General features: G+C 42.4%; 1 protein-coding gene across 1 annotated transcript in view; it reads left to right on the top strand.

Moving 5' to 3' along the window:
- The window catches only part of AHNAK2 (AHNAK nucleoprotein 2), a 64700-nt gene that overhangs the window by 19337 nt on the left and 20817 nt on the right, over positions 1 to 24546 (top strand).

The following is a 24546-nucleotide window of genomic DNA, read 5'->3' as shown; positions in this document are numbered from 1 at the left end:
ATTGATATGCACATTATAGGAGGCACTATTCACAGGCAAATTGTGTATATTAATTAGGTATAATTATATGTAGTATTTATTAATTATACTATATATGTGACTTATAAAATTAATATATAATTAGATAGAGTAGTCTCCATTACTTACACAAAATTCATTCCAGAGTTGGCTTTAATACAAATACTGTTGTTCTGTTAAGACCCACTTTTGCAAAGCGCCTGCGTTAAGCACACACCCAGGATGGAAGCAGAACCATACCCTCAGATTTCACTGCCAAATTTCCACATGCCCGCTGTAGAAACAGGGTGCTCCCATTCTGAAATTGGGTCCTAATACAGGGAATCCACAGAAGTTGAGAGCCTGGAACATACCCAGAGCCCATAGCAGAGAAATCCCCAGCACATCTGCCGTGTCATGGTGGGACGCTGTTGTGTGCACACAGGGGTCCCTTTGGCTGGCCTGGATTTTACCTGCTCATGTTCTGCTCTGGTGCATTGGCAAAGCAGCTGGAGCAATTGCGGGGCGCTCCCAGGGCTGCTTGTGTTTTGCACCCTTGCTCACCTCTCACCTGTCTGACAGCATGCAAACAAGCAGGCAAATGCTTTTGCAAAACAAGGAAGCCCCGACTGAGGTCTCTTGCTGTGATTTTTTTTGAAACGTCAGGGAAGAGGGATCAGAGGACCGGAGGAATTCCTCAGGGAGGGAAGAATTGGCTGTATTATGAATTTCTTTCCTTAGCAGGGGGTGGAGAAATAGCGACAGGTGAGAGGAGGGGCCGTGAGTTTTAGCCAAAGCATTTCTGCAGGCACTAAGCAGCTTTCTCCTTGTGTTGGTATCAGGACATGCTGCAAAGGCAGTGCTAAGCTGCCAGCCACCATAGCGCTTAACGTGGTGCAAGGTCTGTCAGCGCAGAGTTCAGGCTTTTTTGGAAAGAATCAAGCTGTTGGCAAAAAGTGACACCAAAAAAAATGAACTTAAAGAGGCCACCAGAGCAGCCTCGAAACCCACTTGAACCATGCTGTTGTGACAGACTGCATCCTGTCTGTGTGCATGCTTGCCTGAGAATTTACTAATACATATAATGTTAATTGCCTGCTTATGTCCTGAAGCAGGGCTGGGAATGAATTTCAGGAAAAGAGATGTTTGTTTTGCACGGGCGCCCACATCCCATATACTTTCGGTCATGAGGAAATTGCCCCGTACCTCCACCCTGCGTGTGCTCGTGCCTGCGGCTGTAGGCACCGAGCAGGGAGAAGCCACGGAGCCTGCAGAAACCCTTGCACCCCCGTTCATCTGCCTCCCCCAGCATGGAAAACCCGATCAGGAACAAGCCCAGGGTCTACGCGCTGCTCCTGCCTCAGCTGAAGCTGTACAGCTGTTGCCTGAGTAGAGAAAGGGATTGGATTTCATGGGCTGTGTAATCTGCGACAGCGCTCTTTGGCTTGGGGATAGCAACAAGCCTCACCCAGGCTTAGCCATCCCCTTTCTGCCCGTAGAGGAACGCCCCGGTCGACATAGAAGGAAAATTGTTTGCTGAATTTCTGCACAGCCCTCCTTCCAATTGCTGGAGAGAGAGGGGGGAGTGGGAAAGAGAGAGAGAGTTTAAGGCAGGCTCTGCACTGGTGTTCTGGGCTATTTCAACTTCAGGGCAACTTTAGAGAACTTCAGTTATTTTTGGTAAGTCTTTTTTTTTTATTTTTTATTTTTTTTTCCAAATCTCTCTCTTTCTTTCTTTTTTATCTTTGATGCAGCCTGCACAAGTTTGCAGTAGATGGGCTTTAAAAATTGCAATGGGATGTGGGTGTGTGCACTTGGTGTCCTTTGATGTAGAAGCTGGGCATTTTGCTAATAAAGTTGTAATGCTTCCTGCTGCTGTACCTAATAAGCAAAACCTGCAGATGCAGCGGGTTAAGCATTACCACTGGGGAGAAGCACGGTGAGAACTTCAGCCAAGGTGCATCCCACCTGGTGTGCAGTTTTGCCTCTTTCTTGCATACGGTCAGGGATGAACGAATGTGTGCAGTCTGCCCAAAGTTTCTGCTCAACTTTTTTAATGCAGGGGTTTCAAACTTGGGCACGACGCCTCCCGAAGCTTTCAGAGGCATGTTGATTCTCAGTCCTATACACACCCCTCCATTCAGTAATCTCTATTCCAGATCACGCACGTTGTTTTTCTGACTTCCTCCCTCTGTATACTTAACCCATCGTATGATCTCAAACATAGGTAAACTCTTTGTAGTACAAAGAGCCATAGTTCCAATTGCTGCAATGAATTGCAAGGTGCAAACTGTTGAAGCAAAGTTGGTTTCTGATGCATGTGAGTTTTCTATGTGCTTTCCGCATAGTTATATTCAGATTTTTATAGTATCCGTGCTTCTTCAAGAGGATATAATATTGTGTGGATATCATATCTCGATAAATACCATTTGCAATATATATATTTATATCATCATAATATACTCACTTGATATTAGGATCTCTGTATGTTAGTGGTATCTGAGACTAAGATCAGCCTCGAAGAATTAAATGACAGAGATCCATAAACCTGTCAGTAGAAGTGGGATCCTGTATGTCTTCGCTGCAAGGCTGCTGAGGTTAATCGACAAAACGCTGGGAAATAGGCTGGCTAAAATCTTTCTCTCCACCTGTCTAGGTTCTCTGCCCCATCTTAATAAGTTTCTGAAAACAGTAATTCAGATTATCTGAGGTAGGATTTGTATCTGTAGCCACCTGTAGAAAGACCAAAAAAAAAAGTGTGTATTCTTAAATCTTTGAGAGAAGAGGAAAAGTGTTATTCACATGACAAAATACCAAAGGTCTACCCCTCTACAACAAAATAACCATTCTTACTTACAAGTTACGAAACAAGAAACACAGAAAGTTGAAAGGTGGCTCTTAAAGAGATACAGGACTTTGCTTATGATCACCTGTTGCATGCACAAGGGAAAACTTCTAAGCATTGCCTTGCTACGTGTTTTACTACAGTAAAGCAAAACTGAAAGGAATTTTGTGGATCCAAGCAAATTACAGGAAAATAAGCTTATGACAATTTATTTCCAAAATCTATCCTAACGTAGGTCAAAAGTCCAGCATGAAAATGTTTCAGATGCTTAGCAGGACAGGAAAACACATCTCAGAGTGCATTGGGTTTTATTACTTATGGTTAAAATGATGTGTGACTGGAGCTTTTAATTACAGTAAGCCTATAACAATGGAGTTAACAATAACTCTTCAACCATAAACTGAAAACTATAAATCTGTGTGAGGCCCTCAGCAGTGCTGACATGTTCCGTGATGGCTGGAGCTTTTCTGTGGAAGCATGTAGATTTGTTAGCTAAAATTGCATTTTACTATCTTTGGTGTGGCACTCTCATAAAGTAAACTCTACTATTAGATTACGAGGCTTGTGTAAATCTCCAACTCTGACTCTAGTCAAAGCTTGTAAGTAATTCATTGGGGATGGCTGCCTTCCAACCTCCTATGCAGCGAGTGTTAAAGTCTTCTCAGGCAGACAGGGCAGTGGTAACTTCTAGCACTGATTTGCCAGGGATTTGGAGATGGCGCGTGTTTTATGCTTTTAATTGTCTTGGACGCTCAGTCTGCATTCACAGCTATGAGGTCAACGTGCCTCTGTTCACTTTTGGCTGTACTTGAAGCTCATCGCTGAAACAAAATCCAACTGTCTGTAATACATGGTCAGGGGAGTAGCTGTGATCTGAGTTAACCTCCTGCTGCCTTCAGTGGGTTCAGTGCCCAGAGCTTGGTGCGAGGAGGCCGGGCTGGAGGCACCCTTCTCCAGGAGCAATGCTGGGAACTTCACTGGGGCTTTCCTTATCGTTCCCGGTGTCGTAGCAGGGGTAGGACCTATGGCATTGGGACCATGCTGAGGTATCGTGTCTGTTGTAACACCACAGTTCCTTGGTGTGAAATTCTATAGTTACACCGAGGGTTGGTTTTAATTTTCCTTCAGCTTTCTACTAGGAAGCCAGTTCGTCCTATGGAAGTGTAAAACAACAAGGGATATACGTAAGGTTTTTTCTACGATCAGGAGACCTAAATAATCAGAATATAAGCTAGTTTATTACAAAGGTGTGACATTTACTGGCTTATATTCTGGATAAATATTTGGGGAAATAGATTTAATCTGTTTTCTACATCTAGCTATTGTTACATTCCAAAATGTTCCCAGCATCAGGGAGTAGAAAAATCAGGTTTCCACGTCTGGAAGAACACCTTGCCACATGTCTGAGCTCTGTGCTGCATGTTCCGTCAATCCAGACCAGCCAGATACAAAAGGCCTCCCCACCAGCCCCTCTGTGCCGCCACACTAAGACTAAGCAGGGGCAGGCAGGCTTTTACTTGCGGGCACTTTACCACGTCCCTGAGCCCTTGTACACTAAAAAACTTTTCCTGACAACATCACCTTACAGCTGCTGCCTTTCCTGCTTCCCTTAGCTGCAACTAGCAATCAACCAGCAGGCGATGCCCTCCAACGCCAAGCGGTGGAGCAGTGCCCTGAGCTCATTTCTGAGCTAAGATCAGACCCTGCCAGGAAGAGGCTGCCATCTCCACGCAGTTGACAGAGATCAGGACAACATTCTTGTTTCAAGAAGGAATCTTCAGATGACCTGCAGCTAGGGAAACTTGCTAAATCCATGTGTTCACTAATGCGCTTGGGATTTTAAGGTTGAGGCAGGAATTCATTATTTCATAGTGGGGAACAAAGCTTCATGCTAGGAGAGGACCTTTCACATGCTAAATACTTCTTGCTAACATTTTTATATTCTGAAAGGAGGCTGTAGGTAGCTAAATATCTGGAAGCAACTGCTGCCTTACTGCAGAGCATATAGTTTGCTGTCAGATAAGGGAAGGCCACAGGTTCACCATCTAAATTTGGCCAAACACACAGTCCAAAGAATCTGGAACGAGTTAAAATACTTAAAGGTTCTTGTGGCACAGAAGTAATAAGCCAAGGTGGCCATGGGAGGAGCCATCTGCTCCCACGGCATGGGGACAGCAACTCTGCAGGGAGCCAGTCCCAGGTTGTGGGAACAGCCCAAATCCCAGCGAAATTCCATGGAGCAGGAATGCAAGCGCCTGAAGAAGAGCAGGCACCAAGCCTGTCCACTTCATCTGCCCAATAAAGATAGCAGAGCCTTCAGAGGGCAAAGTTATCTGTTTTTCAAAAACACAAACAAGGAGATAAGGTTTATATGATTTCCAAGCCCACTGATAATTTTTGAGACTCCAAAGTCATAGTAACTGTTCTTCACTGCTGGGCAAATGTTATTTCTGCTCTGTAGTTAAGAGAACAAACACCACTTGATTTTGATAGCAGTGGACTGTGTCTGCTATTTGCAGAGTCAGGGGAGCAGCTGTTATCCTCGCAGCCATCTGATTTTAAATACCTTTCTACCTGCCCAGTGACCTCTCAGCTCCCCCTCCTTGACAAGTGCTATGTTTGCAGCTCAGCCTCCCAGCACCAAAAAGCAAAGGTGCAAACTGCATGCCTTTCTTCCCATTTCTGCAGCAAGTCCTAGCTAACTAGCCTTATAAACTACTATTGGTGCAAAATCTTCCACTGTGCAGTGAGTCCTGGATGCTCACACATTTTACCAGCCCAATCATCCCTGTTTTTCCTAAGTATCCTCATACTTCAGCCCTAGAAAGCTAATGCCATCCAGCTTTCCACACGTCACCTCTCCCCTTGCTTGCTGTGTGGTTTGCCCCAGCACTCAGACTTTTGATTCTCAGTCAGTCATAACTCTACTTGTCCCTCAAAATAAGTACACGCAAGAACTTTTCTTTTCCCTGACTCACGTCATTCTCATTTTAGTCCAAAGATCCACCTTTAGCAGAATTATTTGTGGGAGTGAATTCAACAATTGAAATTTTAGCTTGAAGGAGAAGCTCAAAGGACATGCTTGCAAGAGTGAAAACTAGGATTAGGTGGAAAATGGGGTAGTAACTCCTCTACATAGCAAGAATTACTTTAACTGTTGTTGGCATTATATTCTGAAGGGAAAAAAGGTCTAAGTGGTATTAGTCATTTTTATTTTGAAAAATAGTTACAAAACAGCATTTGATGAACCTCAAAGAGGTTAACAGCTCACCCTCAGGTCAAAAAAGTGTCGAAAAGTTTGGTTTTTTGACTGTTTGTTTGAAATGTCCGTGTGCTTGTCAGAAGGCGTATGAGTTGGAGAGCTGTGAAAGTATCACGAGAAAGCTAGTGGTTTTGATCACTGATATTTCCTGGTGTGAGCTGAGCTTTCCCTATTCCTGCTTCTAAAATCAGCTGAAAGGAGAAAACGTACAAGAATGCAAAAATGTCATAAAACGTTCCTCAAATATTTTCATATACGCCAGAGTGGATCTGATTTATGTTTTAGTGATTTTTACATGAACTGTGTTCTCGCACTCCGTAAGGTTGACTTTTTCACATAATGGGCTTGATTATGAGAAAAAATTACTTGCACAACACACAGCTTGGACAACTCAGTGGCTAATTAAAGCAACCAGTTAGTCAGAGCCCGTTTAGGAGGCAAACTGGGCATTTCCCCATGAGAATGACTACATGTAGGTTTTATACTCATGGTGATGGATGACTACAAAGGTAAATAATGCATGCAGTTGTGAGGATAACTTACTCATCATGCTTCCTGTGAACAGACTGCTGGAATGGTTGTGAAGGGCAATATTTTCATAGGCTTTGCTATTGCTCCCTGCTTTTGGGGCAAGTGTTGGACTAGAAAATTATTGACTAAGTGGTGTAAAACAGACTTTTGAAAGTATTTACAAGGGGACATTTCAGTTACTTCAGTGATTTACAGAGCTGGATGGAAGCAGAACCCCCACAGACCTGTTATGAAAGGAACACATTTATTAATGGTACCGTGATCTAAATCTATATTTGGATTGTATGTCCTCAGTGGATTTAACAACCGCTTCAGTCAGCCTAGCAGGAATCTGTGAATGAAACGGGTTGGGTAGAGATAGCAGGAGAAATCATATTTTTCTTTTTAAAAATATCCTTCCTCAGAGATTAAAGAGAAGCCTTTGTATAACTGTACTGCATTATGCCAGGAAAGTTCATCACAGAGATTAAGGCATTAATTGCATAATTATAATGTATACACGGTATGCTTCGCCAACAAAGATATAAGCCTTACTCTTTCCAAATAAACCTTAGAGTCCAGAGAATAAACACAGCACTTGCAAATTACCCCAAGAATTAATGTAATCTCCTAAATATACCAGCTTGTTTCTTAGAAAGAAAACAGGGTGCTCGGTCCATGTGATAACAGATTATCCCCGAGTCTCGTGGTGAGGAGATCACAAGCAAACTTTCCACAGCACGCTTGCCCTGGATCTCTCCCTTGTGCTTCCCCCTCAAAAAAAATCCGACCTTTTTTTTTTTTCCTACTCTGTTTCTGGACCTTTTTCAGATTATTCAGAAAATTCATATAGCACCAACAAAGGAAGCTTGTGACAGGCACACCTTAAGGTCCTTTGCAGGCAGACATCTACAGAGTCAGTCTGCCTGGCGGAGGCAACAATGAGAGAAGATAGCCCAGCAAAAAGACACAGCCCACCACCAGTGCCCCAGCACGACCAGCTAAGGGTGCCTGCAAACCTTTCATGCTGTAGGGATGGAGGCAATGACAACTCCGGAGCAGGGACAGAAGCAAAAGGCAGGGAAAGAAACCCAGCAATTTTGGAGAAGAGGTATAAAAAGCCACGAAAATGAGCATTTTGTCCTTCCCATGAATCCTTCTCTTTTAAATGCCTGATAAGTGATGGAGAGGGAAGGAAAGCCATCATCCTCTAATCCAAAACAGGAGCTGGCTGTCACCCCAGCACAAGCAGACCGTGCTAACTCCTCTGCTAGGTCTGTTCCTGTGAGGGGACAGAGATGGACTGTGATAAGGTTTGGGCTCTCGGACACAGTTGAAAATACGTGCTTGGCCAGCCAGGGCCTGCACGCTCCGGCGAAGGGAGCTGGGAATTGCCAAGCTGGAGCAGTTCCTTAACCTGGCTGCAGGAGCTTTGAGGAGGGAGGACTGACACTTCTCTGCAGAGGCCTTGCAAGGAAACACCTCTGGGATGAAGGCAGAGCCAAATCTGACAAACTTGCTATTGTTTCACAAAAATGCCACAAATCCAGCCTCATTTGTCAAGATTTATTCCTCTCTTTTGTTGTTGCTGCAGCCTGACAGCAGGTTAAGGTCCACGCCACGTTAAGTTACGCATAGCCACCCACCAGGACGTGCCCCTTGCAAGCTTTGTGTCAAGCTGGTCAGGCGAAACAGGGGTGGCAGGAATGAGGAAATAGTGGAAGAACAGTCTTACAGAGAAAGAAGGCAGGCTCTTTTGGGCTGTGTTTTGGTCTGTCTCATTGTCTAGAAGATCCCAGAAATTCTGCCGTAATAAATCCCTGCTGGTTGGAGCAAAGCTGTGGATGCAGTTATCCAGCAAGTGGGTGCATGCAAAGTGCTCGAGGCAGCAGCACACTGTACGTCTGAGCGTGAGCAAGGGGATCTTGGTACGTGTGGGCAATCCTGCCGCTGTCCTGCAGAGGGGCAGAGACCTGTGCTTGCAGACCCAAATGCAAAATCCTGCTGTGAAAACGTGGATTTGCTTTCTAGTCAGGAAAAAAAGAGGGAGTTCTGCATAGAGAAGTTTAGCATTTTAGGCAACCTGCAGCTGCTAATGTTTTTCTTCCCACTGTCATACCCCTCGGTGTTTGGAAGAGAGGTGGACACAACTTATAACGCCCCATTTCTGTGCAGCTCCTCCACCGGTGGAGTTACGGCAACAGCAGCATAACACCTACAGCTCCCAGCAGAAGTTTTACGATGACAGGCAGGAAAACGGAGTGGCTTTTGCCTTAGGGGTGAAAAAAAACAAGTAAGAGTGAGTTCACCTGCTCAGAGACCTGGACTCATGTAGGGCTGACAGCAGTAAGGATGTTCTGCTGACAGGACGTGACTTATTCCCATGGAAAAGAGATTCCATTGCTTTTGGAAAATACATGGAAGCGGCCCTCCACAGACACCATAGATAGTTCAATGAGCAAATATTATATATTTGGAAACTGTTAAAAAAAAAATGACAGAAAATTAATACAAATTAACCGCCAGTCTTTAGGCAGAGCTCAGTGGGTTCAGTGCAAGAATCATCCTGTCAGACCCTCCTACCTTTCAATGCAGTACAGAGGTACAGAGCCTTGTTTTAAAATTATACTTAGAAAAATCATGATGCAGCTTTTTTTTTTTTTATTTTATTTTTTTTTAGTGGTAGACCAGTCTATCCACTGGCTGAGTTGCAACAATAGCATTTTTGCAATTAGTGGTTCTTTGCAAAACCATGAAATATATACATATATACGATGCATATCTGTATCAAAGTAATATGTGCTTAGATGAGTTTTGCACTGATAGGCTAGTTGGCAGAGAAATCACTTTTAGTTGTCCATTAGGACTGGATTCAATAGAAATGTTGGCTAACTTCACCGCAAGCCTTGGAAACCATCAGAGTATTCAAGACTTAGGCAGTCAGCTGCCTGCTTTAATTTCTATTGACAAAGGAAGAGGAGGGATGAGTAAATGTAAAACATTTCCTTTCAGCATTGAGCTGAGAGAGGCAGCGTGGTGCAGGGAGGAGGTGGAATCCAGGACATCTGGGTTGTGTTTACTGCTGGCCCTGCTGCCAGCTTGCTTTCTGACTTTTTTCAAGTTGCTTTTTTTGCTTTGCTACCTCACTTTCTGCGAGGCAGGGAGAGCTCGCCCGCTTTCACACAGTGCTCTGTGCAGGTGCAGGGACTTTCTGGGTGACCATGACCTGAGCTGGCACATCCACACACATATCAGGCAATGCTGTCTGCGTGACTGGTATTCCAAAATGTGCAGGAGGGGTAGCGATGCTCTTGGAGACCCCAAAGTGCTCACAGTGCTGCACCTGCATAAATACATACCCATAGGTACTAGAAACCAGTGCCTTTGTTACTACAGATGGGAAAGTCATTCAGGGAATGAGGTTTGCAGCCTCCTTCACGTACACTTATGATCCCTTATCTTATTTACTACACTGGTCCCAGGGAAGGGCACTTGCTTTTGGGATAAGGCACAGGAATTGGGGTAGCTGTTTTGAAACAGTCTCCATATGATGCTTCCAGTAGTGAAAACTGTTTCCAGGTTCCCAAGGTCATGGAAAGCCTGACAATTTTTTTTCTCTTCTATAAGGTGCATTTTCAGCTAAACGTTAAGAACTAAAAAAGCATGTGAAAGCAAAAAAGAGAGTCATATGTCCTGCTCCATATCACCAGCAGTTGCTGGTAGTCCAGAAGTGATACTTAGGCTATAGCTGAAATATTATTTGACTTGGTTTTTACTTTGTGCAATACTGATGTCTCATGCTACTTGCTGACTACATAGATTGAACTCATGGCTAAACTACAGAATGCTTGCATTTTTTTTCTGCAAGTATTTACTCTTACAAAGATGGAGTCTTGATTACTGTGTGCAACGCTGTGTACTCAGCTGGATAGCACGAGATGGGATCCAAGCTGATCTCGGGCTGTATTAGCCTGAATTACACGATGAACATGATGCAGCATGCCTTTTATCAGTTTCATTGAGGCCCGTGGATGTTGTGCTTGAGTATGCGCAGAACGAAATCTGAGTAATTCAAGACTTGATCCTGTGGTACTAAATGACCAGCAAGTATCATCTGAGTCCTACAGATTTTTGTAGGCTTCCATTTATGATACTATCCTGTTTACCCTACTGACTGGTCCAGACGGCTTTCATGAACACCCTCTTGGAAACAGCTGGAACTCCAGAGCTTGGTCAGGCCACCCTCCCCATAAAGCTATATGTGATCTTACAACTCTCCACTGAGTGTTGGGAGAGATGACGGAAGGACTTGCCATGAATTGTGATAATCATGTCTTTACTCACAGCAAAATCTGTGAATAAATATGCAATATGCAGTCTAGAGCTAGTGTAACTCAAACCAATAGAAAACACTCATCGTTTCTGTCTCTATTCACTATACAGCAATACTTCCCTTTATTTATTTATTTATTTATTTTTACCCATTAAAGAGGGAGGTTATTACGAATAATACAGAACACTAATACAAACTTTGCCTGCCGTAGCGTAGCTTTGTTGTAAACTATCCTAGATTAGGAATCACTTTAACTATTGATTTTCCTTCCTCTGCAGGGTAGATAGGAGTTATTCTTCCCACGGTAACATTCTTGGCAACCTGAACCAGACAAGTCAGCTGGGGTGCAAGACCCCTGGGTTCAGCCCGTGGTTTGGTGGGCGGTGCAGTCCCATTGCCTCTGTCAGTGCTTCCCACTCCCCCTCTGTCCGCCCTCCTCTCCCTTCGGCTCTCCCCATTCGTTTGCCAAAAAGCGTGTTGGGATGGCATTGCTCTTCACTGTGTGTTTGTACAGCGTAATGAGGTGTCAGTCTTGGGACAGGTTCTTGGAAACTCCTGAAGCATAAATCGTAATAGAAATTAATTACGTGAATACCAGTGTCTTAGTTGTCAAGGCAGAGCGTAAAAATGATTTTGAGTAAGGTGATCTGAATGTTTTGCAGTGTGATCCAAAGCTTCCCCAGACTTCAGAGGCTTAGATCCATCCCTTAACACCCAGCCAGGTCTTTCTGCAATGTACTCTAGTGCTGCACAGACAACTCTGCAATGTGAAATAAAAGCTGCATTTGAATCGCTGTGGGTTAAAGCCGGTTATTCCCACAGTTCCCATTTCCTAATGTTTTCCACTCTTGATGTTCTTCACTTTAAATGTTCAGAGTAACTTGTGCCAAAAAAGGTGTTTCCTATCATGTTCTCCTCACATTGTGTTGTGAGTTTTTTTTTTGATTCCATATTTTCAATCCCCAGAGAGCTAAGGTTAGTCATAAACATGCTTTTGGCTATCAGATTCATGTGTGGTTTGCTATAGCAACAAACAAAAGCATTAGTCAGAAACTGGCATGAAGCTATAAACACATATTTTTTTGTGATATTACCCAGAGTTAGCTTAATTTATGTGGTACACTGCTGCCACACAACTGCATCCCAGTTAAACCATTATTGCTGAATATAAGCTTTATAGAAAATACAAATATATATATATATATTACAGCGAATTAAGCAAATCTGTTAATTGATGTTGACATTTGAAGATCGCAGGCCCAGTTCTGGTATTGCACTGGGGTGAATCCAGCTGCACTCCTTCAGAACGTGCATTTAGATCAGAGGACAAAATCTGAACCTAAATCTATTGAATCCGAGGAAAATTATCATCAAGCAAATAAACAGCCGCTTTGCCATTTCTGCTCTCACCTCCATAATTTTACTGCAGCAAAACGATTAGAGGTAAGCATTATCAGATTGCGGGAGATGGTTTCAGCTCACTGCCAACACACTTGGAAATCATTATCTGCAGCATGGCAGGGAGAGCCAGGCTCAGCTGAAGATAATCTCCCTCCAGATGTGCCGATGCAGCATGGGGAAGGTGCAGTTTGTGCAGAGCCAGAGTCTATCCAGCCGGTGTGGGGATGGGGAGGAGCTGGGGAGTTGGCTGGGTTTGTACAGCAGTCCCTGAAATCCCGCAGCCAGACAGCTACTAGTCCCCGAGCCAGCTTGTTTAAAGGTTGCCCCGAAGGGTCTGTAGGAGTGGTGATTATTGCCTAGGCAAAGCAGGCACATTCTTGTTAAGGCTTTATTCCAACCATTTGTCTTCTCTCTGCCGCACCTTTTCAGGAACATGAGCCCTCCTCTTTTCTGACAGCTGTATTTAATGCAAAACACATGCATGAAAAATGTGTTTTCCAGTATCCCTGGGCTGGCACTGCTCAGCAAGGAGAGCTGAAACTTCCTTAGAAACTGTTCAGATACTTTTTCAGACCCCTCTCCTCAGGCATGTGGCTGTAGAAGCGATTGTGACCCTCCCTGCTGCAGATGTCTGCAGAGTAACTAACTCATGAATAATATCCGCTTGTGTCCAAGCGATAAGAGTAACAAACCCCCCAGAGTCCTCTTGTACTTACACACAATGCTAATACCAGTCCAGAAGTTTTTAACTGGGCCAGTGATTCCAGCTGCAGAGGGTAAGCCTGCAGCAATGTGTACTTTGCATGTGCACATACACAGGCCCTCTGAGAATGGCCCTTCAAAGTCCAGGGATCAAGAACAAGATCTAGCACAAAGTGTTGCCCAAGCTCTGTTCCAAAAAGGAAAGAGCTCTTTTCCCTAACTGAACCCATCAGCAGCAGAACACCTCCCAGAAAACACAAAATTTTAGCCCTGGCCCTGTTCACTGTGCTTGGCTTAGCATTGCTTGTCCTGGGTTCTGAGCACTTGAGATGCATGCCCTGGTGTCTTTCCAAAACCTTTTGAGATGATCTTACCACAGTAGATTTACCTGGTGTAGAAGTGTAAAAGGAATTTATTTATTTATTTTCAGTTAGCAGCTCCTGAAGTAGGACTGACTCTGGGCAATACATGGATTGTCTTTGCCCTTCTCCCATCCATGCACAGTTGCATCATGCCGTGCATTGAAAGATGCCAAACACTTCGTTTCTTTCAAAACAGGAGTGCTCTGGCTGCTTGTCTTCTTCAAAGATCAGCCCAAACACTTTACTATTTCCTTTTCTCCTAGTCAAAAAGGGACAGACTAACATCAAAAGAGTGTTTAAAGGGTGATTAAGTGGTGTTCAGAGTACTTCTAATGAAACAAAAAAAAAACAAAAACAAAAAACACAACATAAATTCTGCACTCAGAGTAGCAGTTGCAGAGCGCTGTCATATCCAACTCCAACAGCACAATATAAAGAAAATATTTCATTCATTGCTAAAATGTTATTAACATCCCTGTTTACAGAGGACTTTGGTACTGCAGTCTTTAAAAATGCTGGAGTAAGATAGTGATGAAATTTTTGTTTGTTTACAGTAAAGTGAAAATTATTCCACTTTGTGGTTTCAAGGCAGGAATCATTCTCCTTTTCTGGCATCACTGACTGTAAGCTGTATATGGTGATGGCGAGAGGATGACAAATGCGACTTTCTGGGGGAGAGCAGCATCCTCTCTGTCATACATGATCAACTGCAGCTCACAGAAGGCAGAGAGTCCTCACGGGGGCTATTGGATGAGGCAGACTGCAAGAGAGTATAAGTAGTAAAACACCTGAATTTAAAATATGATTTGAAAGGTTGTGCAGAAAAACCTAGTGAGGGACTGAGGGTCATCTTCAGATGCCTCCCATTCTAACATCCTGTACCCAAACTCTCCACAACTTTGCAAATCGGAGTGGTCATTGGCATTCTGCAAAGTGAGGACAAGCCACTGGATTGTCCTCTTGTTGCACAGATGTAAAAGACTCCAAAGAATCCAAGTGAGAGAAGAATCAACTCCACCTACTTGCAGTAGATCTCAAAGGCTGTAACCAAAGCTCTAGGGTCTTCCTTTTCCTTATACCAGCTTTGTATTGGTGCAAGGCTGCTGGTTCAATTACATTCAAAATGTAATTTAATCTCCTTTATAATGTTAGTCTGAATCTAGAAAAGCTATTCATCAAAAAAAATAATAACAATTAACATGTGCCTTCAAAAAGAACACATCCTGTTTTAACTCAAAATATATTTAACCTATGCATAAGTAGACCATTATGATAAAGAAACAATTACTCATTTCCATAAGATATCATTATTTTCTTATTACAGAAGGTCTCTGAATGTTTGCAACTGTTATGAATCAGCCGTAGGGGTGATAATCAAACTCAAGAAATAGTTTTCTTAGTGCTTTCAAACAGCTCCACCCTTCTCAGTTAATTCACCAAATACTACATGGATGAACCAAAGTACAGTTACTCTCTCACTATTTGAGTCTTAATCAAAAAGAAATCCAGAACTGTAGCAGTGAGCCTTTAAAAAATGTTTTCTCCCTGTCATTTTAACTAACCTCTGTGAAACATGAAACTGAAATCTACTTCCTTAACTAAATTGTGTTTTCCTCTAATCTATTAGGCAAGCATACTAATTTGTTATTTTTGGGCATCTCACTGGCTGGCTCGATGGTGCTGAGGGGAAAAGTGAGCACTGAATCATTTAAAAATCATGCACAAAGATTCACTTTTTTTTTTTTCAACAATATAATGCAAAGAAAGCTTGTCATTTTCAGCTTCACCTTCTATAACTTGACACACTTACAATTCTGATGTTTTTCACCCTCATATATTTGATTATTTCTAATTTCAAAGAGTACAGATTAAGTTCACAAATTTAAGTTGTAAATGAGGACAGTTATCAAACTGAAGCTTAGAATATACCGGGGCAAGATGAGATTCTGGTATACCTCTGCTAGGGAAACTCTTTCAAAAAAGAGGTGAATACCAAAGAACCAAAACAAGGGGATAACATTTTTACAAAGAATTTGGTAGGTCACCTGTTTAATTCTGTTGAAATCTGACCTCTTTGGGCTGAAAACCCAGTCTGTAGTTGATTTTTTTTGACTTGAACTACATTGATGTGAACAGAACTATACTAATTAATTTATTAAATTGAATCAATGGATTAATTTATCTGTAAATGAGCTTTTGTGCTTTTGTAAACCCACAGTTTGCATCCAGAAATTCTCCTTAATTTTTGAAGGGACTCTCTTGCACTACATAAAAACAAGAGAAATTGAGCAGTGCCAAATACTATTTTGCTACCATCACTGTTTATTGACAGAAAAGATTTTTATCTTGACAAAATGAAGGAACTGCTAACTTTATCTTTGATGTAAAGTATTTTCCCATAAGAATTTTCTGTCACCTTTTTCCCATATCTCTGGTATTACATATACATTAAGGAATTTTAAAGCTTAAAAGATATTTTTTCTGTGGTGATTTACAACCAAACAAGTTGCCCAGGGAACTTTCTCTCAAACTGAAAACCTGTTTCCAAGGGCAGTTATTTATATTAAAGCCCCCATAAAAGGTTGTGGAAAAGCTACGAGGTTTTTTCTTCATTCCTGTTTTGAGAGGGGCTATACCCAGCATACCAGAGAGACATGCACAGTAACATCACTCCATTAATATTGCTACATCTGGGCACTTAATTTTGCACTGAATTTTATCAGTGGAGTAAAGAGAAATAAAAGTCTTCCTAGACCATAAGAATCTTTAGCCTGAACTATGTATTAATATAAATTATATATTTTCTGCACATTGATTATGGTGAGGATTTTTTTTAAACTGTTTTGAAGAGCGGCTTGGGCTGAAAAAATCTGTTTCTGATTTGGAGTGGTAAGTGGCATTTATATAAAGTCCGTATCAGTTGCTTTGGGCTTTTCACATAGTGTTAGTAGATTTTCTCAGCACCAAAAATTAACACCCTCCTTTAATGTAGCAGCAAAGAAGACAGTCAGCTTACATTGCTACCCATTGAAACCTCTCCGGGTCAGCACTGGGCTGCCTTAAGAGACAGCTTGGGGTTACAGCCACTCCTTCTCAAGAAATACTTACTCTGAAGCCAGAGAAATTCAGTCTCCAGGGCTGTCAATCAAGACAGAATGATGATTTTTGATAAATATTTGTTTGATCATTTCTAAGCCTGGCCAGGGCTGTGCTTTGGCAATGGAGCAGGCAATCTGCTCTGGGAGAAGCCTGGATTCTTGGGGGGATGAATCAGCGAGGAGAAGGAATGTGGGAAAGTTAATTTGTGTGAGCTTTATGGGCCTTATCTGCAATAGGCACCCACCTGCCTCCGCTTCTAGGCAGCTCATGATAAGAGCTGAATTCACAGCTATCTGTCTAGCAGGGAGGACAGTAAGAAGAGAGCCGCCTGCGAGAAGAAGGCAGCTTTGCATTCACTTTCACAGAGTAAGTTTGTTATATAGGTGGAGGAGTTTATTTCAGAGGGAAAAAAGCTTCAACATACCTAATCAGTATATTGGATAACCAAATACCTGCAGAGTAGTTCCTACAAGGGTTTCTGAAGTGGGTAAGCCAGTGAGAGCATTTCACTTGCACCATGTCCCTGAAATCCCTCCTGAAATCCAGACAGTGACACCCTGGCAGATTTTAGCTGGGTAGCCGTATGAGTATTTACAGCACTGGTAATGACTCAGTTGCAAGTCAAAGCAGTATATCCCAAGAGATAAAATTGTTGAGAGTCCCAGGAGATAAAACTGTTGAGGATCTCAGTGGATTAAACCAGTCTTTATTGCTTTATTTGGCTATGAATCTCTAAACCACACTTGCCCCTTTCACAAGGGTCATAAGCAATTTTTGTTCAGCCCAGGAGCTGGGACATATATAATGACTGCTAAGAAATGATGCCCCTCCCTTATTGACACTGTGAGAATAAAGGCACTGTAGTCCTGGAGAAAGGTCCTAACTGATAATTATCAGACAGGCCTCTAATGTCATATTAGCATCACAATAATTACACACCAGAACACCATGAGAATTCCTGCAGGAAGTAAAACACACATTGAAAATCCCTTCTGTAACGTAAAACCTGAGAGAGAGGAAAATTCCGGCCTACAACAAGTAAACACACAGACACAGACCAGGACATTATACCTACCCTCCAGGCAATCATTAGACTAAAACTACAGAGATAATGCAAAACGTTTACTTCTGAGACAGAATGTTTGGTCAGGGAGAAACAGCACTGACCCTCTGGTTATCTGGGTGGTGCCATGAGCATTTTCCATCTGCCTTTTTAACCCTGCCATTTGTAGCCGTATTTTAGCCAGCACAACAAAGGATGAATCAGGAGGGACAAATTCAGATGTAAGCCACTGCTGCCTGCTTTTGCCATCTTTTTTGAACATCATTCTAGTGGTGTTGTCACAATAAACTTTGGTAGAGAGCTTATTTTCAAATACTGTGTTACTCCTATAGAACATTGCTCTTTTTCAGTACTACGTGAAATATCGGACTATTAAAATATTTTACTAAATATTTTATTCTAGTACCAGAAGATTTGTGTGGATCTGGCTAGATTACATTTCCTATATAGATCACAAGAACTACTGTAAATGTGTTGCAGTAATTTTCAGCCAAGTACTTGAAAAATGGTGATAGTTGGATGAAACTCATTAACTCAGGATCTGGAAAACTTCAATTTGGCAATTCAAAAAAAAAAAAAAAAAAGAAAGAAAGAAAAAAGGCTTGGAAGTAAAAATCCCCTGTGATTTTATTGCTTAAATATGACTTAAGCTGAGAAAGTCTGTGTGGAGCCCCACCAGGGTGCTTTTATTCTGATGGTCTGAAATGCCGTATGGATTCTATTAAGTTTACCTTTACCATCAGAGGAAAGATGCACGACTGTAAAAATAAAGAGCTCCTTTCTGATCGGTATCATGAAAGGCTTTACTCTTGTTGCAAAGTGTGAGCAGGCATGCTTTCAATAGTTTTAAATCTGTGGACAGAGCTTATCAATAAACACACACTCACGGGAAAGCCATTCGCTCCCCTTTTCATCTGGGGGCTGCTAGTTTCTCTTTTTATGGTAGTGTTTATATCTGTTCTTAGATGCCAGTGCTCTTCCACATCTTCCCTGATATTAGTTAACCTGTAGAAAATGCTGTGTAAAATCCTACAGAGCCCAGTCTGGGGTGTAAGAAACCTTAACTCCCTAAATGTTTCTCTACTTGGACGTACGTCGCAGAGCAGAGACGCCTGCTCCCTTTGATAAAAGCAGGAGCTAAGTTCACAAACAGCTCTCTGGCCAGGAGAGGAGATGGATGATTGTAACTTACATATATTTTCTGGTTTCAGAGGGTTTTGAGATGAAATGATTTGAAGGCTTTTAATGAAGTACTCTAACTGCCGACAAGGGCAGCTTAACATACCAAGGCATTGAATCAAAACATCTTGTTCATGCCTTGAATGGAAGGAAACTATTCACACATTGGTTATTTGGGAGTAGCCGCTCCTCCGGCTCCGCTGTGCTACGGGGCCCGGCTTTCGCCTCGAAGGCCGCGTTACATTCATCACGACACAAGTATGCAGCCAAGTGACAGAGTGCAGCCAGGGGGCATTACCAAACCAGATACAAAACAAAGGCGGGAGTAGAGCTCAGACACAGGCCTAACTGGTTCTGATAGCATCCTGCAGACAGCAAGGCCTGTTAAACCCCTCTAGCTGCATGCAGCCTCTGTATTGCCATTCCACAGGCTAGGCCCTTTGTCTTCACCCCACAGAAGCAGTTAGGGAGACAAGAATTTCAGGGCTTGGTGGGGAGGGTCTCACTCCCAGCCCAGGGCAGAGGGGAAACACAAAAGCAGGGGGGCGATATTCCTCACTTTTAACACTTTTTCTGAGGCAGAACGGCTGCTTTTTCCACTGTGGCAATAGTTCATTTTGGAGCTGACAAGCTAGTTTGTCTAGGTGGAGCGAGCGGGTGCCCCCGCTGTCTCGCTGGCAGGGGTCCAAGTGAAGTAACATTACATTCCTGCGCCCCAGGGCTGGGAGAGGCAGTCTCCTCCGTGACACTGCGCCCGCATCTCCCCACTGCCACGGATCCTGCCCGGATAGAGTGACAGCCGCGGCATTCCCGCTGCGGTCCTGCCGTGCCCCGGGTCCCTGCCCAGCAGTTGCTGTAACTCTCGCCCCGGGGGATCTCGCAGGACAATGGAATGAAACCAGTCCTCTGAAATGCACTAGGAAATTTCTGTAGAAAATGGACCTCTCAGTTTTCAGCTGATGCTTTTCCCCAGCATTGTTGGGGCTGCTTACTGGTAATGCCTTGTGGCAGCTTCCTTCAGGAGCATGGCGCATGCATAAAGGAGCTTTCAGATTCTGATCTTCACCAAGTGATGCTTGCAGGGTTGTTTCCCTCACAGACAGCATTGCTTGCTTGGAAGAACGTGACTCTTCCTCCAAATTGCCCAGGAGGATTTGGATGGTGGGGTTGGTTGCTCTGAACAGACCTAGCCAAGCCCCTCACACTGAGCAGCCCCTGCCTGTGGTGAGAGAACACAAACATCAGCTTTTGAGCTCAGAGATCTTTAACACAGCAAATTTTGGAAAATGATGAAAATATTTTTTTAAAGTGCCAAAAAATCGTGTTCATATGCAGAAAATGGCAGCTGAGATGGAAAAGATGGTCTTTTTGTGATCATTATAATTTTCATTATAATTTTGTCTGTGATGGCTTTAAAAAAAAAAAAAAACTGATTTAGGCTATTTTTCAGCCATGAGAGCTTTAAGGAAACTAAACCAAGAATGCAATAGCTTATATGCTTGATGACATTGCCTCGTTGAAATGACATCTTAATCAGGTGGTTGATCTACATTTGTTCATCAGTCTTCAGTCTCCTGGGATATCCTCGGAAACCCAAAGAACTCAGTGCAAGACGTATGCATTAATTAAATAAACCATCAGAATAATTGAGGCTGTGGATGGGGATGGACATAAAATAGAACCAGATGTGGAAAGCACTGAGAAGGCCAAAGAAAAAGTAAAATGTTTGAATTGCTGCCTTTTTGCCTATTACCTCAAAGTGAAAATTTTCTCTTAGTAAACTAAAGTCGGGTGAACTTACCTATCAGAAAAATTGCTCTTGAGAGGCCAAGTTAAATGCCAAGCATGTGCATAGTGTTCCTGTTATCAAGTGCTTTCCTGAGCTGGGACCTACAATTCTGAATATTCTAAATATTCTAAATATTCCCTATTTCAAATATGAGAAGTGAATCAGAAGGGGTTATGGGGCTTCAGCACTGCTCAGGAGGCTGTGAGAGCTCTGAGGGAAGAGAAGGAATCCAAGAAATTGTGATACCTACAAGAGAGTAAGAACAAGCAATAGGAAATAAAACAAATAAATAAATAAATAAATAAGGAAGAAAGGGCACACTAGCCATGTGTAGAAAGGGATTCAATTTAAAAAACAGGAACAATTCTGGAGCGGTGCATTAGCAGTGACCAGCAGCGTATGCATGAGAGGCAACAAGCCTGGGACGGGGTGGCTGAGGGCACAGGGACAGACAGGTCTCCAGGTGTGGGCACCCAGTGGCTAGGGGTACTGCCCTGGCAGAGGGGTCTTGATGCCAGCTGAAGGTCTGAATGATGGCAGTGATGCATAACATTATTTATAACAAGATGTGATATTAAGCACGAGGGAGCCCCATGAAACTGCTGACCCACATGTATAAATTATTTGCTGGGTCAAACAGAGTGCCAACAATGATAATGATAGTAAATTATTATTGTTGTTGTTTGTCACATAATTATTCACTCCTCCTTGTTGATAATGCAAATAAAGTTCTGTGCCCAGGGTGTGCTTTGCGTTGTCAGAAAAGACCTGATCTAAAGATGTCTCAGCCTTGTGCGTGTCTAAGCATGAGTCCTCTAACTCACTATGGACTCAAAGCTATTAATTTCCACATGACCAGATCAATAGCGGACAAACAGAACTCTTTGTTTCTTGTTGCAGCTAAGAAATGGTAATTAACAAAATCCTAGTAAAGAAAAGGCACAATTTTGTGGCTCTCATATGTTAACAAACAATAATAAATGAGTGAGCAAAGCATAAAAGTTTTCTCCTAAAGATTTATGTTTACCACGGCTCAGGTTTCTGTCTGTTTAAGAGAAATCCAGTGTTGAATTGAAGCTGGATAATTCATGCCAGTTGGTACATGGCAAGAGGAAACCTCTTCTGGTGACGATCCTACCTGAGAATAAGCAGCATTCAATCTTTGTCAAAAATATGTGCATTGCAACAATTGCTACTCCTCTTGGTTTTAACCAATCTATATTAAAATCCCAGGGAAAACAAGACAACAGCATTATAGTTCTCTTCCACAGAAATAAATAAATAAAACAAAACAAAGCCACTTTTGGTAGGAAATCTAATGCTTAAGGATTTGATGCAAAGAAAAACTTCATATTTAAAAAGTATGAGCAGACTTCTTAAATTCACTACATTCATATGCAAACATATCTGTACTATGAAATCTTAAGAGGCAGAAAGCCCAAATCTAAGAACTGCAGAGAAAGGAATATAATCTGTAAGCAAGGAAGCTGGAATGATCAGCAAAATACTATAGTGTTGTGGTTTTTTTTAACAACATATCCGGTATTGTCATTTGCTGTTTTATTCCTAATTTGATTTTAAAGCACTCAGATTATGGTAAATTTATACACCAGTGGCACAGTTAAAGCTAGGTTTCTGTTCAGTTTATACAATACATTAATACCCAGTTGACTTGAATTAGATTATACTGTCATATTTAAATTGATTATAATGTCTCAATTTTTTTTTGAAACTGTTACCCACAGAATGTGCACACCGAAGAAAGCATTGGTTTTATATTTTTGCAGTTTTACCCAAAACAGCACAGCTGGGTTGCTAGATTAAAGATAAAATAATAATAATTTTAAAATGTATTTTTAAAAGCAAACACAATTTCCAGTTATATGATATGAAAATGTTCCATTCTATATAACTCCTACTGCATACTTTCAAAAAATTCCCTTGTTCTGAAGTCAGTTCACTGGCTATTAGAAGTAGTCACTGATGTAAATTCCATCTTGTTTATGAAAACATTTTGAACAAAGCACTGGTTGTCCAGGATTTATATATAAAAAAGTTAAAACCTATAAAATGTTGGCATCGTTACTGTTTGGGGCATGAGAATGACATGCATATAAATTATAGTTTATTGGCACAGTCTTTTACAAACAAAAAGAAGGCTTTGCTGAAAATGGAATTCATCAATGTACTGTAATTCCCCTCTTTTATAGATATTGCTTTTAAGGAAAAAAATCTAAAGCAAATCTTAGACCCACTCTACAGTGGGAATGAGGGGTACAAGAAGTCTTTTATGACATAGGTTGACTATGGTAGAGAGGAGCACTAATAAACAAGCACACGGAGTCTGGGGAAATCAGGATGGTTGCAAAGGCCCTAATTGTGAAGCTTTGGGAAGGGAGGTCTGTCGTGTAGCTGATGTCTCTCCGTGTGATCTCAGCTGCATCTCTATTAACCCTGTAGATTGTTGTTCCTTTTTGCAGGAAAGCATCCTGCTATTACCATTTAGGAGAGGTAGGAGTTTACTAAGGGCTTTCACAGGAGGACTCTTTCCCTTCCTACACATCATGAGGTGGGTAAAAGAGGCTTTTTAGACTGACAAATTCACTCCTAAACAGCATATGACATTTCTGGTGATCTTCTGAGGTATCATCCAGGCCAGGTATACCTTTCTACATCCACACCGAACAAGACTTGGCAGTGTAATTTGTTGTTTTAAAACGGCATCCTGATGGGAAGTAAGTGTTCAGGTCTCATTGCAGGAAGTGATGTAATTCTTTTGGGTTTTAGGGATAGCGCAGTCTTAGCAACAGGAAGATTTTTAAGGTACTGGTCACCTAATCATTCTTTGTATCCTTTGTTTAAAGTAACTGGTTTTGAGAGTTTTATCTCTGTTAGAACCCGTAGGATATGCCTTACTGGATGGCAAGATAAATCAACTGTGCAAACTATACAGGGCCATTCAAGCTAGTGCTGACCATTAGGCTAGGTGCTGGGTCCTGCACTTGGGGCACAACAACCCCATGAAATGCTACGGGCTGGGGGAGGAGTGGTTGGAAATGTGTCTGGCGGAAATGGACCTGCGGGTATTGGTTGACAGCTGTCTGAATGTGAGCCAGCAGTGTGCTCAGGTGGCCAATAAGGCCAACAGCATCCTGGCTTGTATCAGAAACAGCATGGCCAGCAGCACTAGGGAAGTGATTGTCCCTCTGTATTCGGCTCTGGTGAGGCCATACCTCGAGTACTGTGTTCAGTTTGGGGCCCCCTCACTACAAGGACATCGAGGTGCTGATATATGTCCAGAGAAGGGCTATGAAGCTGGTGAAGGGTCTAGCAAACAAGTCTTATGAGGACCAGCTGAGGGAGCTGCAGTTGTTTAGCCTGGAAAAAAGGCATCTCAGGGGAGACCTACAAAGGAGATCTACAAAGGAGACCTATGCACTCTACTATGACCTTAAAGGAGGCAATAGCGAGGTGGGGATCGGGCTCTTCTCCCAAGCACCAAGTGATAAGATGAGGGGAAATGGCCTCAAGTTGCTCCAGGGGAGGTTTGGGTCAGCTACTAGGAGAAATTTCTTTACTGAAAGGGTTGTGAAGTATTGGAACAGGCTGCCGAGGGAAGTAGTTGAGTCAACATCCCTGGAGGACTTCAAAACGTATAGATGTAGTGCTTAGTGACACAGTTTAATGGTGGACTTGGCAGAGCTAGGTTAATGTTTGGACTGGATGATCTTAGAGGTCTGTTCCAACCTAAATGATTCTATAAGCCCCTAGCATGGAGAACCTCATACTTGCATTGCTCCAGTTCTAGACAACTAAAATGTCACTAAGGTTACACCAGAGTAAAACAAGAGAAACAGCAGTGAACCAGTCCAAGAATCCTCCCAGATAATTCTTTCCTTTTAGTTTTCCAGTAGCAAATCATTGGCAGCCACCAGGGATCAATGCTGTAACTAGCCTAAAGTGCTGCACTAAAGTGCAAACACTCTAGCAATCCAAGTACTATT

The sequence above is a fragment of the Cygnus atratus genome, chromosome 5 (genome assembly GCF_013377495.2).
Source record: "Cygnus atratus isolate AKBS03 ecotype Queensland, Australia chromosome 5, CAtr_DNAZoo_HiC_assembly, whole genome shotgun sequence".
Classification (NCBI taxonomy): domain Eukaryota; kingdom Metazoa; phylum Chordata; class Aves; order Anseriformes; family Anatidae; genus Cygnus; species Cygnus atratus.
Note: the sequence above shows the minus strand (reverse complement) of the source record. Positions and strands in the feature narration are given on the sequence as shown.